The 12897-nt window shown below is 37.6% G+C and overlaps 1 protein-coding gene and 1 pseudogene across 14 annotated transcripts in view; both read left to right on the top strand.

Annotated features, from left to right (window-relative positions):
- Positions 1-12897, top strand: part of RALYL (RALY RNA binding protein like) — a 772833-nt gene that overhangs the window by 110335 nt on the left and 649601 nt on the right. The window lies entirely within an intron of this gene.
- Positions 7692-10269, top strand: LOC118929140 (tigger transposable element-derived protein 1-like; annotated as a pseudogene).

The following is a 12897-nucleotide window of genomic DNA, read 5'->3' as shown; positions in this document are numbered from 1 at the left end:
AGAATCACTCATTGAAGTTTGTGTGTTTAAAGCATGGTAGCATAAGCTATGCTTTCTTCTCCAGCTGGTACCAGGAGACCGGCTGCTGATAGGAGAGGCTGCTGAGTCTGGGAATGCAGTGCTCACTCTGAGTAGTTACACTGAGGTATTGTCCGCAGGGAGGGCAGAGAGGGGGCAGCTCAAGAATGTCTTCAGTAGATTTTTCAGGAAGTTGTGTTTGCATGACAAGCATGCACTCTTTTTTACTGTATGTCTTTCAAGTAATTCGAAGATGTGTTATCCTCAGAACCATCACTTAGCATCTACTACTGGCTTGAAAGAAGGTTTCCCATGGAGGTAGTCATTATTCGAAGCATGGAAATTTCCCTAATGATAACTTCAGATCAGAGAGTTCAAAGGCAAAACAATTCCCAAGCAACCAGAGTATTATCTTTTAATATGTTTTTATTCCTGTAATGCTTTCACTCAGTGCTTTTTAATCCAACACATATATCCCAAATTATATCATTCCTGGGGCTGTGACATTTTACCCTGTTCACTGTATTCGTCTTCACCTCCTCTTGCAAAGGTCTCAGGCTCCTGATGTTAATTATTCTATCCAGTTGCTAGAGCTCTGCCTGCAAAAGTGTGACATGCTGAGTCAAAAAACTTCTGTTTTACCCGTTCCCTAGGGAAGGAGACTTCCTCTTGCATCTGTTTGACTGAGAGGTACACCATTCAAGAAACAAGTAGGGAAAATTAAATCTGCACCAAGTTTACCTGCTTTAACCAAATCTAAAGCAATCAGTAGTTTCTCTTGTTTTCAAAAATACAGTCAGGTAATGAAGATCTGGTAGGAACACCCACACACTGCTGCACAACTAAATGATTATGTTACATTGATCAGCTGATTATTATACTTGGATTTGTTGCCTGAAAAGTCTTAGAAGTGTGGGCAGTGTTGCTTTTATGGAGCAGATGTACATGTGATGGGAGGGCCAAATAAGCAAGTTAAATTCTTCACATGATAGTGTGGAAGAATTCAGAGGACTCTGTGGATTAATGTATTGTAATATTGGAATTTAGAGAGTACAGGTGTTTTTTTTATTTTGTATGGTAGCATGAGACCATAAAAATGGCTACCAGTTACTTCATCTCGCCCTGGAGGCATTTTTTCTTCTCATGTCAGCATGAGAAGAAAGGATGTGTATCTCATTCTAAGAAGATGGATACCCCCACTAATATAAAACATATGAAATGTAAATGGGCATTGTCGGATAAGTGCATTGTTGAAAGGAAATAAGATGATGGGCATGCTATTCTTACCTGACTCACTCTTTTTCAACTTCATAATCTACTTGCAGAACCAGGAGCCAGCTTTCAACTCCAAGTTGCCTTTTTACCAGTTTTAAGAGTTAGATCCCATGTGTGAATGGCTGTTGGCGAACAGATGAGTAACCCATTCTAAGGAGCATCTTGACATTTTAAGGAAGGGCAAGAGATACTTCCTGAAAGGCCTCAAATTATATCTATATAGAGTAAAAAGCTTTCTATTGAGAGATTCAAGATGGCAGCATGAGAGGTGAGACAGAGAACTCCTCCCAAAACCACAAATAGTATGAAAATATAGTTAATTAATACAACTAACCCTAAAACACCAACAGGGAAGAAGGCTGAACCAGACTGCATACAGACCTCACGAAACGGGGTAAACGCACCAAAGCCTTTGGGACCCAAGCCCTTCCGCAACCCCAGCTCACCGGCAGGAGGAAGAGAAATGGAGATGGGAGGGGATGGAAGCCTAGAACCACTGAACACCCAGCCCTGGAGGTCTGCTTTGCGTGCAGAAACCTACATTGTGTGGTGCTCTGGAGGTTGGGGAGCTGAGACAGCTAGAGTGCTTGAGAGACTGAGATTCCAGCTGTTTGTGGAGGATGGGATCCACATCAGCCGCTCTGTGACAGAGGAAGGACAGGCAGTCTGAGAGGCTTCCTAGCAGCTAGAGGGCTGCTGAAGGGGTGGGGTTTGCATGGAGCTTGCTGCAAGGGGGAGAAGGGAGAGCTAGACAAGGTTGCCTGGGTGTGCTCTGCCCAGCATGTTGGGAACTTTGAGGGGCTTCACACTCTTCATCCCCCTGGCTAGCTGCTCAGCTCCAAGGCTCCCCGCCCCCACTGTGACACGTATCCTGCTGAGCCTTCCTCCTGGCCTGACAGCACTGGCTCACAAACCGGCAGTCACTGCACTGTCATCAGGCCAGCCAGAGGGAGGCCCTGCCTACAACAGCTAGAGATGCCAAGCACACAGTCTTACACTTGTGTGCTCAGCCCACTGGCTCTGACACTGGAGACACCACAGACGGGAATCAGGAAACAGATATTTCCTCCCCCAGGCAGCAGCTCCGCTCCCCTATGACCCTCAACTTCACTCTAGGGGCTGAGCCGCTCCAGAGACTGGAGCTTCTGCACACTAGAGGGCATCACATAGAAATATGAAACATCAAAAGAACCTGGTTCAGACCAAAATCTCACAAACCCCAGAAAAAGGGACAAATGAAACTGAACTCACCAATCTTCCTGAAAGAAAGTTCAAAATAAAAATCATAAACATGCTTATGGAGGTACAGAAAAATATTCAAGAACTAAGGAACGAATTTAAGATGGAGATTCAATCATTAAGAAATTCCGTATCTGTAATGAAACATACAATGGAGGGGTTAAAAAGCAGATTAGATGTAGTAGAAGAGATGGTAAATGGAATAAAAATTAGAGAAGAGGAATACAAAGATGCCAAAGCACAGAGAGAAAAAAGAATCTCTAAGAATGAAAGAATATTGAGAGAACTGTGTGACCAATCCAAATGGAACAATATTCACATTATAGGGATACCAGAAGAAGAAGAGAGGAAAAGGGATAGAAAGTGTCATTGAGGAGGTAATTGCTGAAAACGTCCCCAATCTGGGGAAGGAGATAGTCTCTCAAGCCATGGAGGTGCAGAGATCTCCCAACACAAGGGACCCAAGAAAGACAACATCAAGACATATAATACTTAAAATGACAAAGATCAAGGATAAAGAAAAACTTTTAAAAGCAGCTAGAGAGAGAAAAAAGGTCACATACTAAGGAAAACCCATCAGGCTATCATCAGATTTCTCAACAGAAACCTTACAGTCCAGAAGGGAATGGCATGATATATTTAATGCAATGAAGCAGAAGGGCCTTGAACCAAGAATACTCTACCTGGCAAGGTTATCATTTAAATTTGATGGGGGGATTAAACAATTTTCAGATAAGCAAAAGCTGAGAGAATTTACCCCCCAGAAACCACCTCTACAGTGCATTTTGGAGGGACTGCTACAGACAGAAGTATTCCTAAGGCTAAATAAATGTCACCCAAGTGATAGACAAAGAGTACAGAATATAACTCATAACATACAAAGAATGGAGGAGGAAGAAAAAGGAGGAAAAAAATAAAAGAACCTTTACGTTGTGTTTGTAATAGCATATGAAGTGAGTTAAATTAGACTGTTAGATAGGAAGGGAATTACCCTTGAACTTTGGTAACCATGAATCTAAAGCCTTCAATGGCAATAAGTACATATCTATTGATAGTCACCCTAAATGTAAAAGGTCTGAATGTACCAGTCAAAAGACATACAGTCACTGAATAGATAGAAGACAAGACCTATCTATATGCTGCCTACAAGAGACTCACTTCAAACACAAAGACATACACAGACTGAAAGTAAAGGGATGGAAAAAGATATTTCATGCAACTAATAGGGAGAAAAAATCAGTAGTTGCAGTACTTGTATCAACAAAATAGACTTCAAAACAAAGAAAGTAACAAGAGATAAAGAAGGACATCACATAATGATAAAAGGGTCAGTTCAAAAGAGGATATAACTATTATAAATATCTATGCACCCAACACAGGATGACCTACATATGTGAAACAAATACTAACAATTAAAGGGGGAAATAGAATGCAATGCCTTCATTTTGTGAGACTTCAATGCACCACTCAGTGCAAAGGACAGATCAACCAGATAGAAAATAAGTAAAGAGACAGAGGCACTGAACAACTTATTAGAACAGATGGACCTAATAGACATCTACATAACACTCCATCCAAAAGCAACAGGATACACATCTTCTCAAGTGCACATGGAATATTTTCAAGAATCGATCATATACTAGGCCACAAAAAGAACCTTAGTAAATTAAAAAAGATTGAAATTGTACCAAGCAGCTTCTCAGATCACAAAGGTATGAAACTAGAAATAAATTACACAAAGAAAATGAAAAAGTCCACAAACACATGGAGTTTAATAACATGCACCTAAATAAGCAATGGGTCAGTGACCAAACAAAAACAGAGATCAAGCAATATATGGAGACAAATGACAACAATAATTCAACACCACAAAATCTGTGGGACACAGTGAAGGCCATGCTAAGAGGGAAATATATTGCAATACAGGCCTACCTCAAGAAAGAAGAACAATCCCAATTGAATAGTCTAAATTCACAATTAATGAAACTTAAAAAAAGGAAGAACAAATGGGGCCCAATGTCAGTAGAAGGAGGGACATAATAAAGACTAAAGCAGAAATAAATAAAATTGCAAATAATAAAACAGTAGGAATAATTAATGGAAGCAGGAGCTGGTTCTTTGAGAAAATAAACAAAACAGATAAACCCCTAGCCAGACTTATCAAGAAAAAAACAGATTCTACACTCATCAACAGAATCCGAAATAAGAAGGGAAAAATCAGTACAGACACCACAGAAATACAAAGAATTATTAGAGAAACTATGAAAAATTATATGGTAACAAACTGAATAAACTAGAAGAAATGGATAACTTTCTGGAAAAATACAACTTTCCAAGGCTGACCAAGGAAGAAACAGAAAATCTGAAAGGACCAATTACCACCAAAGAAATTGAATTGGTGATTTAAAAAACTATGTAAGAACAATGGTACAGCATTAAAAAACCCATCAACATCATCCGCCACATTAACAAAAACCACATGATCAACTCTATAGATGCTGAAAAAGCATTTGACAAAATTCAGCATCCATTCATGATAAAAACTCTAAAAAATATGGATATAGAGGGCAAGTACCTCAACATAATAAAGGCCATATATGACATACCCACAGCCAAAATCATACTTAACAGCGAGAAGCTGAAAGCTTCTCCTTTAAGATTGGAAACAAGACAAGGATGCCCACTTTACTCACTTTTATTCAACAGTTCTGGAGGTCCTAACCATGGCAATCAAAACAATACAAAGATATAGAAGGCATCCATACTGGCAAGGAAGAAGTCAAACTGTCCTTGTTTGCAGATGACATGATATTGTACATAAAGAAAGAATCCACTCCAAATCTACTAGATCTAATATCTGAATTCAGCAAAGTTGTGGGATACAAAATTAATACACAGAAATCTGTTGCATTCCTATACACTAATGATGAACTAGCAGAAAGAGAAATCAGGAAAATTATTGCATTCACAATTGCATCAAAAAGAATAAAATACCTAGGAATAAACCTAACCAAGGAAGTGAAAGACCTATACTCTGAAAACTACAAGACACTCATGAGAGAAATTAAAGAATAAATCAATATATGGAAATACATCAGTTGCTCATGGATAGGAAGAATTAATATTTTCAAAATGGCCATCCTGCCTAAAGCAAACTACAGATTCAATGCAATCACTATCAAAATACCAACAGCATTTTTCAATGAACTGGAGCAATAGTTCTAAAATTCCTATGGAACCACAAAAGACCCCGAATAGCAAAGCAATCCTGAGAAGCAAGAATAAAGCAGGGAGAATTATGCTTGCTGGCTTCAAGCTATACTACAAAGCCATAGTAATCAAGACAATTTGGTACTGGCACAAGAACAGACCCATAGACCAATGGAACAGAATAGAGAGTCCAGATATTAACCCAAACATATACAGTCAATTAATATAAGATAATAGAGCCACGGCTATACAACGGGGAAATATCAGCCTCTTCAACAGCTGGTGTTGGCAAAACTGGACAGCTTCACGAAAGAGAATGAAACTGGATTATTGTCTAACCCCATACACAAAAGTAAACTCAAAATGAATCAAAGACTTGAATATAAGTCATTATACCATAAAACTCTAAGAAGAAAACATAGGCAAAAATATCTTGGACATAAACATGAACAATTCCTTCATGAACATATCTCCCTGGGCAAGGGAAACAAAAGCAAAAATGAACAAGTGGGACTATATCAAGCTGAAATGTTTCTGTACAGCAAAGGACACAATCAGTAGAACAAAATGACATCCTACAGTGTGGGAGAATATATTCATAAATGACATATCCGATAAGGGGTAGACATCCAAATTATATAAAGAGCTCACACACCTCAACAAACAAAAAGCAAATAAGCCAATTAAAAATTGGGCAGAGGAGCTGAACAGACACTTCTCCAAAGAAGTTCAGATGGCCAACAGACACATGATAAGATGCTCCACATCCTTAATCATCAGAGAAATGAAAATTAAAACCACAATGAGCTATCACCTCACACCAGTTAGGATGGCCAACATAGAAAAGACAAACAACAACAGATGTTGGCAAGGATGTGGAGAAAGGGGAACCCTCCTACACTGCTGGTGGGAATGTAAATTAGTTCAACTCTTGTGGAAAGCAGTATGGAGGTCCCTCAAAAAACTCAAAATAGAAATACCATTTGACCCAGGAATTCCACTCCTAGGAATTTACCCTAAGAATGCAGGAGCCCAGTTTGAAAAAGACATATGCACCCCTATGTTTATCACAGCACTATTTGCAATAGCCAAGAAATGGAAGCATCCTATGTGTCCATTAGTAGATGAATGGATAAAGAAGGTGTGGTACATATAGACAATAGAATATTATTCTGTGATAAGAAGAAAACAAATCCTACCATTTGCAACAACACCAATGGAGCTAGAGGGTATTATGCTCAGTGAAATAAGCCAGGTGGAGAAAGTATCAGATGATTTCACTCATCTGTGGAGTATAAGAACAAAGCACAAACTGAAGGAACAAAACAGCAGCAGACTCACTGAACCCAAGAATGGACTAACAGTTACCACAGGGAAAGGGACTGGTGAGGAAGGGTGGGAAGGGAGGGATAAGGGGGAAAAAAGGGCATTAAGATTAGCACACATAATGTAGCAGTGTGGGACACGGGAAAGGCAACATAACACAGAGAAGACAAATAATGATTCTATAGCATCTTATTATACTGAATGACAGTGCCTGTAATGGAGTATGTGGTGAGGACTTGGGGGAGTCTAGTAACCATATGTTGTTCAAGTAATTGTACATTAATGATACCAAAATAAAAATTAAATTAAAATAAAAAATATCATCTTAGGGAAAAAAAAGAAAAAAAATAGCTGCCAGCTGAATCTATGCAGATACACCTTCACAATCCATGGGGAAAACTATGATTGTTCTGTGTGACCTTTAAATGTTTATCATAATATCAAAAGAAATCTCTTTGAATTATAATCTATCAGTCAATAAAAAACTGTAAAACTAATAAATGTTTAGTACAATGTAATTTAAAATATTAAAAACATTAGAATTAAAGTGTACAATTTCTTTTAAATAAAATTATAGTTTGAAGAGTATTTACCTTCCTCCTCTCATCATATAGATAATGATAATGACTGAACATGTTTGGTGAGTTGTCATATTCCTTTCTAAGTCTGAATCAGACTACATCTGAATCAGGGTCCAATATTTTATCCATTGCATTTGCTGTATCAAACTTGGGCATTTCTTTAATGGAAACTGGAGACTGGCTATCCTATAAGGTCGTCAGAAAGTCATTTAAGGGTTATGTAGGCAGAGAAATGAGATAAACAGATTTTCATTTTTATAAAGATTTCTATGCACCATTTTAGCAAATGCAGTGTTGTTGCAGAGTGGTAGTAGGGTCTGTGGGGTGGGGAGGGGGTTTAATTATGACTGAAGTCGTGGACCTAGGAGAGAAGGGAGAATAATTAAATATGCAACATATAAGCCTTGAACAATGGAGTATATGGACATGTTTTGAGTTAGGAATCTCTGTAAGTTGTACAGGCATACTTCATTTTATTGTGTTTTTCTTTATTGAAATAGCTTTTCAGATACTGTATTTTTACAAGTGAAGGTTTGTGGGAAACCTGCCTCAAGCAATTTTTTCACACAAGTCATTTTCCCAACAGTATTGACTCATGTTGTGTCTCTGTGCCACATTTTTGTAATTATTGCAATATTTCAAAATTTTTCATGACTATTGTATTTATTATGGTAATTTGTGATCAATGGATCTTTGACGTTAATTTTGTAATTGTTTTGGGGTGCCATAAAACTGTGCCCATAAAAACAGAAAACTAGTTGAAAAATGTGTGTGTTCTACTTCTCCATCCAGTGGCTGTTTCTTCATCTTTCTTCATCTCCTTAGGTCTCCCTGTTCCCTGAGATAAAACAATATTGAAATTAGGCTAACTAATAGGCTTACAAAGGCCTCTAAATGTTCAAGTGAAAGGAACTTTAAATCAAAAGCTAGTAATGATTTAAGGAGTCATGTCAAAAGCTGAGATAAGCCTACAGCTAGAATTCTTGTGCCAAACAGTTAGCCAAGTAGTGAATGCAAAAGAAAGAATCTTGAAGGAAATTGAAAGTTCTACTCTAGTGAATACATGAATTTTAAGAAAGCAAAACAGCTTTATTGCTGATATGGACAAAGTTTTAGTGGTCTGGATAGAAGGTCAAACCAGCTACAACATTCCTTTAAACCAAAACCTAATCCAGAGCAAGGTCCTAACTCTCTTGAATTCTATGAAGGCTGAGAAAGGTAAGGAAACTACAGAAGAAAAAGTTTGCCATAGGCAGAGGTTGGTTCATGAGGCTTAAGGAAGGACACCATCTCCAAAAGATCAAAGTGCAAAGTGAATCAGCGAGTACTGATGGAGAAGCTGCAGCAAGTTTTCCAGAAGATCCAGCTAGGGTAACTAGTGGAGGTGGCTACAGCATTGCAAGCAACAGATTTTCAATGAAGAAGAAACAGCCTTCTATTGGAAGATGCCATCTAAGTCTTTCATAGCTGGAGAGGAGAAGTCAGTGTCTAACCTCAAAGTTTCCCAGGACAGGCTGACATTCTTGTTAGGAACTAATGCAGCTGGTGACTTTAAGTTGGAGCCAATCCTCACTGACCATTCCCAAGACTCCAGGGCCCTTAAGAATGATGCTAAATCTGCTCTGCCTTTGCTCTACAAATGGAACAGCAAAGTCTGGATGACATCCGTTTACTACAAGCTGGTTCACTGGATATTTGAAGCCCGCTGTTGAGACCTACTGCTCAGAAAGATGATTCCTTTCAAAATATTACTGCCAACTCACAGTGTACCTGGTCAACCAAGGGCTCTGATGAAGATGTACAAGGAGATTAATGTTTTCATGCCTGCTTACACAATATCAGTTCTGTAGCTCATGGATCAAGAAGTCATTTTAACTTTCAAGTCTTATAATTTAAGAAAAATATTTCATATGTAAGGCTATAGCTGCCGTAAATTGTGATTCCTCTGATGGATCTGGGCAAAGTCAATTGAAAACCTTCTGGAAGGGATCCACCATTCTAGATGCCCTTAAGAACACTGGTGATTAATGGGAAGAGGTAAAAATATCAACATTCACAGAAGTTGGGAACAAGTTGATTCCAACCTTCATGGATGACTTTGAAGAGTTTAAGACATCAGTGGAGAATGCAGATGTGGTAGAAATAACAAGAGAACTAGAATTATAAGTGGAGCCTGAAGATGTGACTGAATCGCTGCCATTATAAGACTTGAACAGATGAGGAGTTGCTTTTATGAATAAACAAAGAAAGTAATTTCTTGAGGTGGGGACTACCTCTAGTAAAGATGCTTTATACTTTTTGAAATGACAACAAAGGATTTATCCGATGACATAAACTTTAGTCGAAAAGCAGTGGTATGGTTTGATAGGATTGATTCCAATTTTGAAGAAAGTTTTGCTGTGGGTAAAATGCATTCAAACAGCATTGCATGCAACAGAGAAATCGTTCATGAAAGGAAGGTTCAATTGAGGTAGTAAACTTCACTGTTTTCTTACTTCAAGAAATAGTCAACCCAGCCTTCAGCAACTACCAACCTGACTATTCAGCAGCCATCAACATCAAGGCAAGACCTTCACCAGCAAAAAGACTACAGCTTGCTGAAAGCTCAAGTAACGGTTAGCAATTTTTAGCCATAAAATTTTAAAATTAGGTTATGTACATTAAAAAAATAATGCCATTGCACACTTAATAACCTATAGTGTAAGTATAACTTTATATGCACTGGAAGCCAATAAATTCTTGTGGCTTGCTTTATTGCAGTGGTCTGGAATGAAACCTGCAATATTCTGAGGTATGCCTGTACAGAAAAATAATGGTAGGGTTTGGTGGGACCCTGGGCAATGATATGCATGAGTTGACTGTATGTGAATGGAGTGGGTTTGGGAATTCTGGAAAGAGTATATTTTTCTGATCAGATTCTTACGGGGAGCATCAGGGATGATGGAGAGACACGGTATCTACATTCTTGATTCTACCCTAGTGACCAGGCCAAAGTCTTAGGGGAAAAAAAAGAAGGGCTGTAAATAAAAATGTTTTTCCATAAGATACTAGATAACACAGGTATCAGTGCTTTAATACACAGGCGGTAATGTGGCCAGAGTTTGGGTTAGCAGTGTTCTCACCATTCCTGTGCAAAATAAAATGTGTCTTTGGCACAAATGAGAAAAAGGATATTGTGCTGCTTAGGGATGAACAGTTTTTGGAAAACAGTAGATGGCACCTGTGGGGGGACACTGTATTCTATAAAAGCACTGGGTGGTCTGACACACTACTGAAGGGCGTCCTCCAAAATGCCTTACTATTGAGTGTTCATGAGGATGCTGGACCACAGTAAAAAGAAATGACTGTTCAAGAATTTATACTGGAAACTTGAAATAATTTGGGAGACTTTGAAATGGAGAATCTGAAGCCCTATAGTTATCTAAGTGGGAGTATATGAATCAGATGAGTTTAATATTAATACCAATATTATTTCATTTTTACCAACATTTTGTTGAGGTTAGGGAACATTCAGGGTACATTTTCACTTAATACAATATTTAAATTATTCTGTATCTGTACTTGGCTTTTCCAGTACACTGCCAACTAACTGATAGCTGATAGATTGACATATTGATGTTTTTGTCTTTGTAGTAGCACAGTCCTTGGCAACTATTGGAAACATAACTAAATGTTAGTTAATGAATGGATGCAAGTATTATAAATATAATATAGAGTTGTTCTTCAAATTATATTACATAAGTTAGATAAAATGTGTTGTCTATTATTTACCTTGCTTAGAAATAAACTGTGTAAGTGAAAATGTAGTAATGAAGAGCTGCATTACAAATACAACAAAAAACATTCCCAGATAACATTTAATAGCTTTACAAGTGTGTTTTAATGAACTTTAAGATATAGCTTCCCCTGTAATTGCTGACAACTGTGTTGTTGTAGGTTGAAGACCATGCATGCTTATCAGAGGTTCTATGGGCTTATACTCATTCTGTTTATTGATTATATAATTAGTTTTCCAAGATAGCTAATCAGGGAGAGATGTAGGTATTTAGGAGTTTTTCATTAAACCATGCTAAGAAATTTAAAACGGAAATGTGTGACCTGAAACTAAAGCTTAGTAATGGCAGAGCTCCTGAGGATGTAATACTGAATCGTGAGTAAGAGAGGGCCAATTTAATATTTCTCTTTTCTTCATGAGAATTAACAGTATTTTCTTTTTGCTCTATTGGATAAAGATATCACACCTACACATCTATGCTTATATGGATATTTCAATTTCCATCTGAATCTTAGATTAATAGAAGTAAATGTGCATTTCTAAGGCCTGTGTATACTAAACAGATTTTGATTCTGATGCTTTCTATTTTTATTAAAAACATATTGATAAAATATAAAATCTGTGATGTCTCTCTTATGTTTGAAAGCTGTTTTTAAGTCCAAACCAATTTTGTATTTCTGTTCCACTATTTACTAATGTAATATAATGTGACATTAGTAAAGTCCTTTGCCTAGCAATGCTTCAACTTCAGTTATCATCTTTTGAGAATTAGTTCTCTTTTTTCAATCAGTTCTTTTAAGTGTTATTCTTCTATTGTTCTATCTGAAATGAATTCCTCCAAATAGTTTACACTATTTTAAAAAAGGAGTGACTTCAAATTATCCACTTCTCTCACAAATGCGCAAGTTTTTAAAGAAAAGTCATAGGATTATTTTGCTTCTTCAACATACATACATATTTTTTTCCTTTTTTAAAAATTTTGATATCATTAATATACAAATACATGAACAATGTTGTGGTTACTAGGTTCCCCCCATTATCAAGTCCCCACCACATATCCCATTACAGTCACTGTCCAGCAGCATAGTAAGATGCTGTAGAATCACTACTTGTCTTCTCTGTGCTATACTGCCCTCCCCATGTCCACCCTATATTATGTGTGCTAATTGTAATGCCCCTTTTTCCCCTTCTCCCTCCTTTCCCAACCCCCAACCCCCAGTCCCTTTCCCTTTGGCAACTTTTAGTTCATTCTTGGGTTCTGTGAGTCTGCTGCTGTTTTGTTCCCTCAGTTTTTACTTTGTTCTTATGCTCCACAGATGAGTGAAATCATTTGATATTTTTCTTTCTCCACTTGGCTTATTTCAGTGAGCATAATACCCTCTAGCTCCAACCATGTTGTTTCAAATGGTAGAATTTGTTTTCTTCTTATAGCTGAATAATATTCCATTGTCTATATGTACCACATCTTCTTTA

This window comes from Manis pentadactyla, chromosome 3 (assembly GCF_030020395.1).
Source record: "Manis pentadactyla isolate mManPen7 chromosome 3, mManPen7.hap1, whole genome shotgun sequence".
NCBI classification, from domain to species: Eukaryota; Metazoa; Chordata; class Mammalia; order Pholidota; family Manidae; genus Manis; species Manis pentadactyla.
This window is presented reverse-complemented; position numbering and strand designations above follow the sequence as displayed.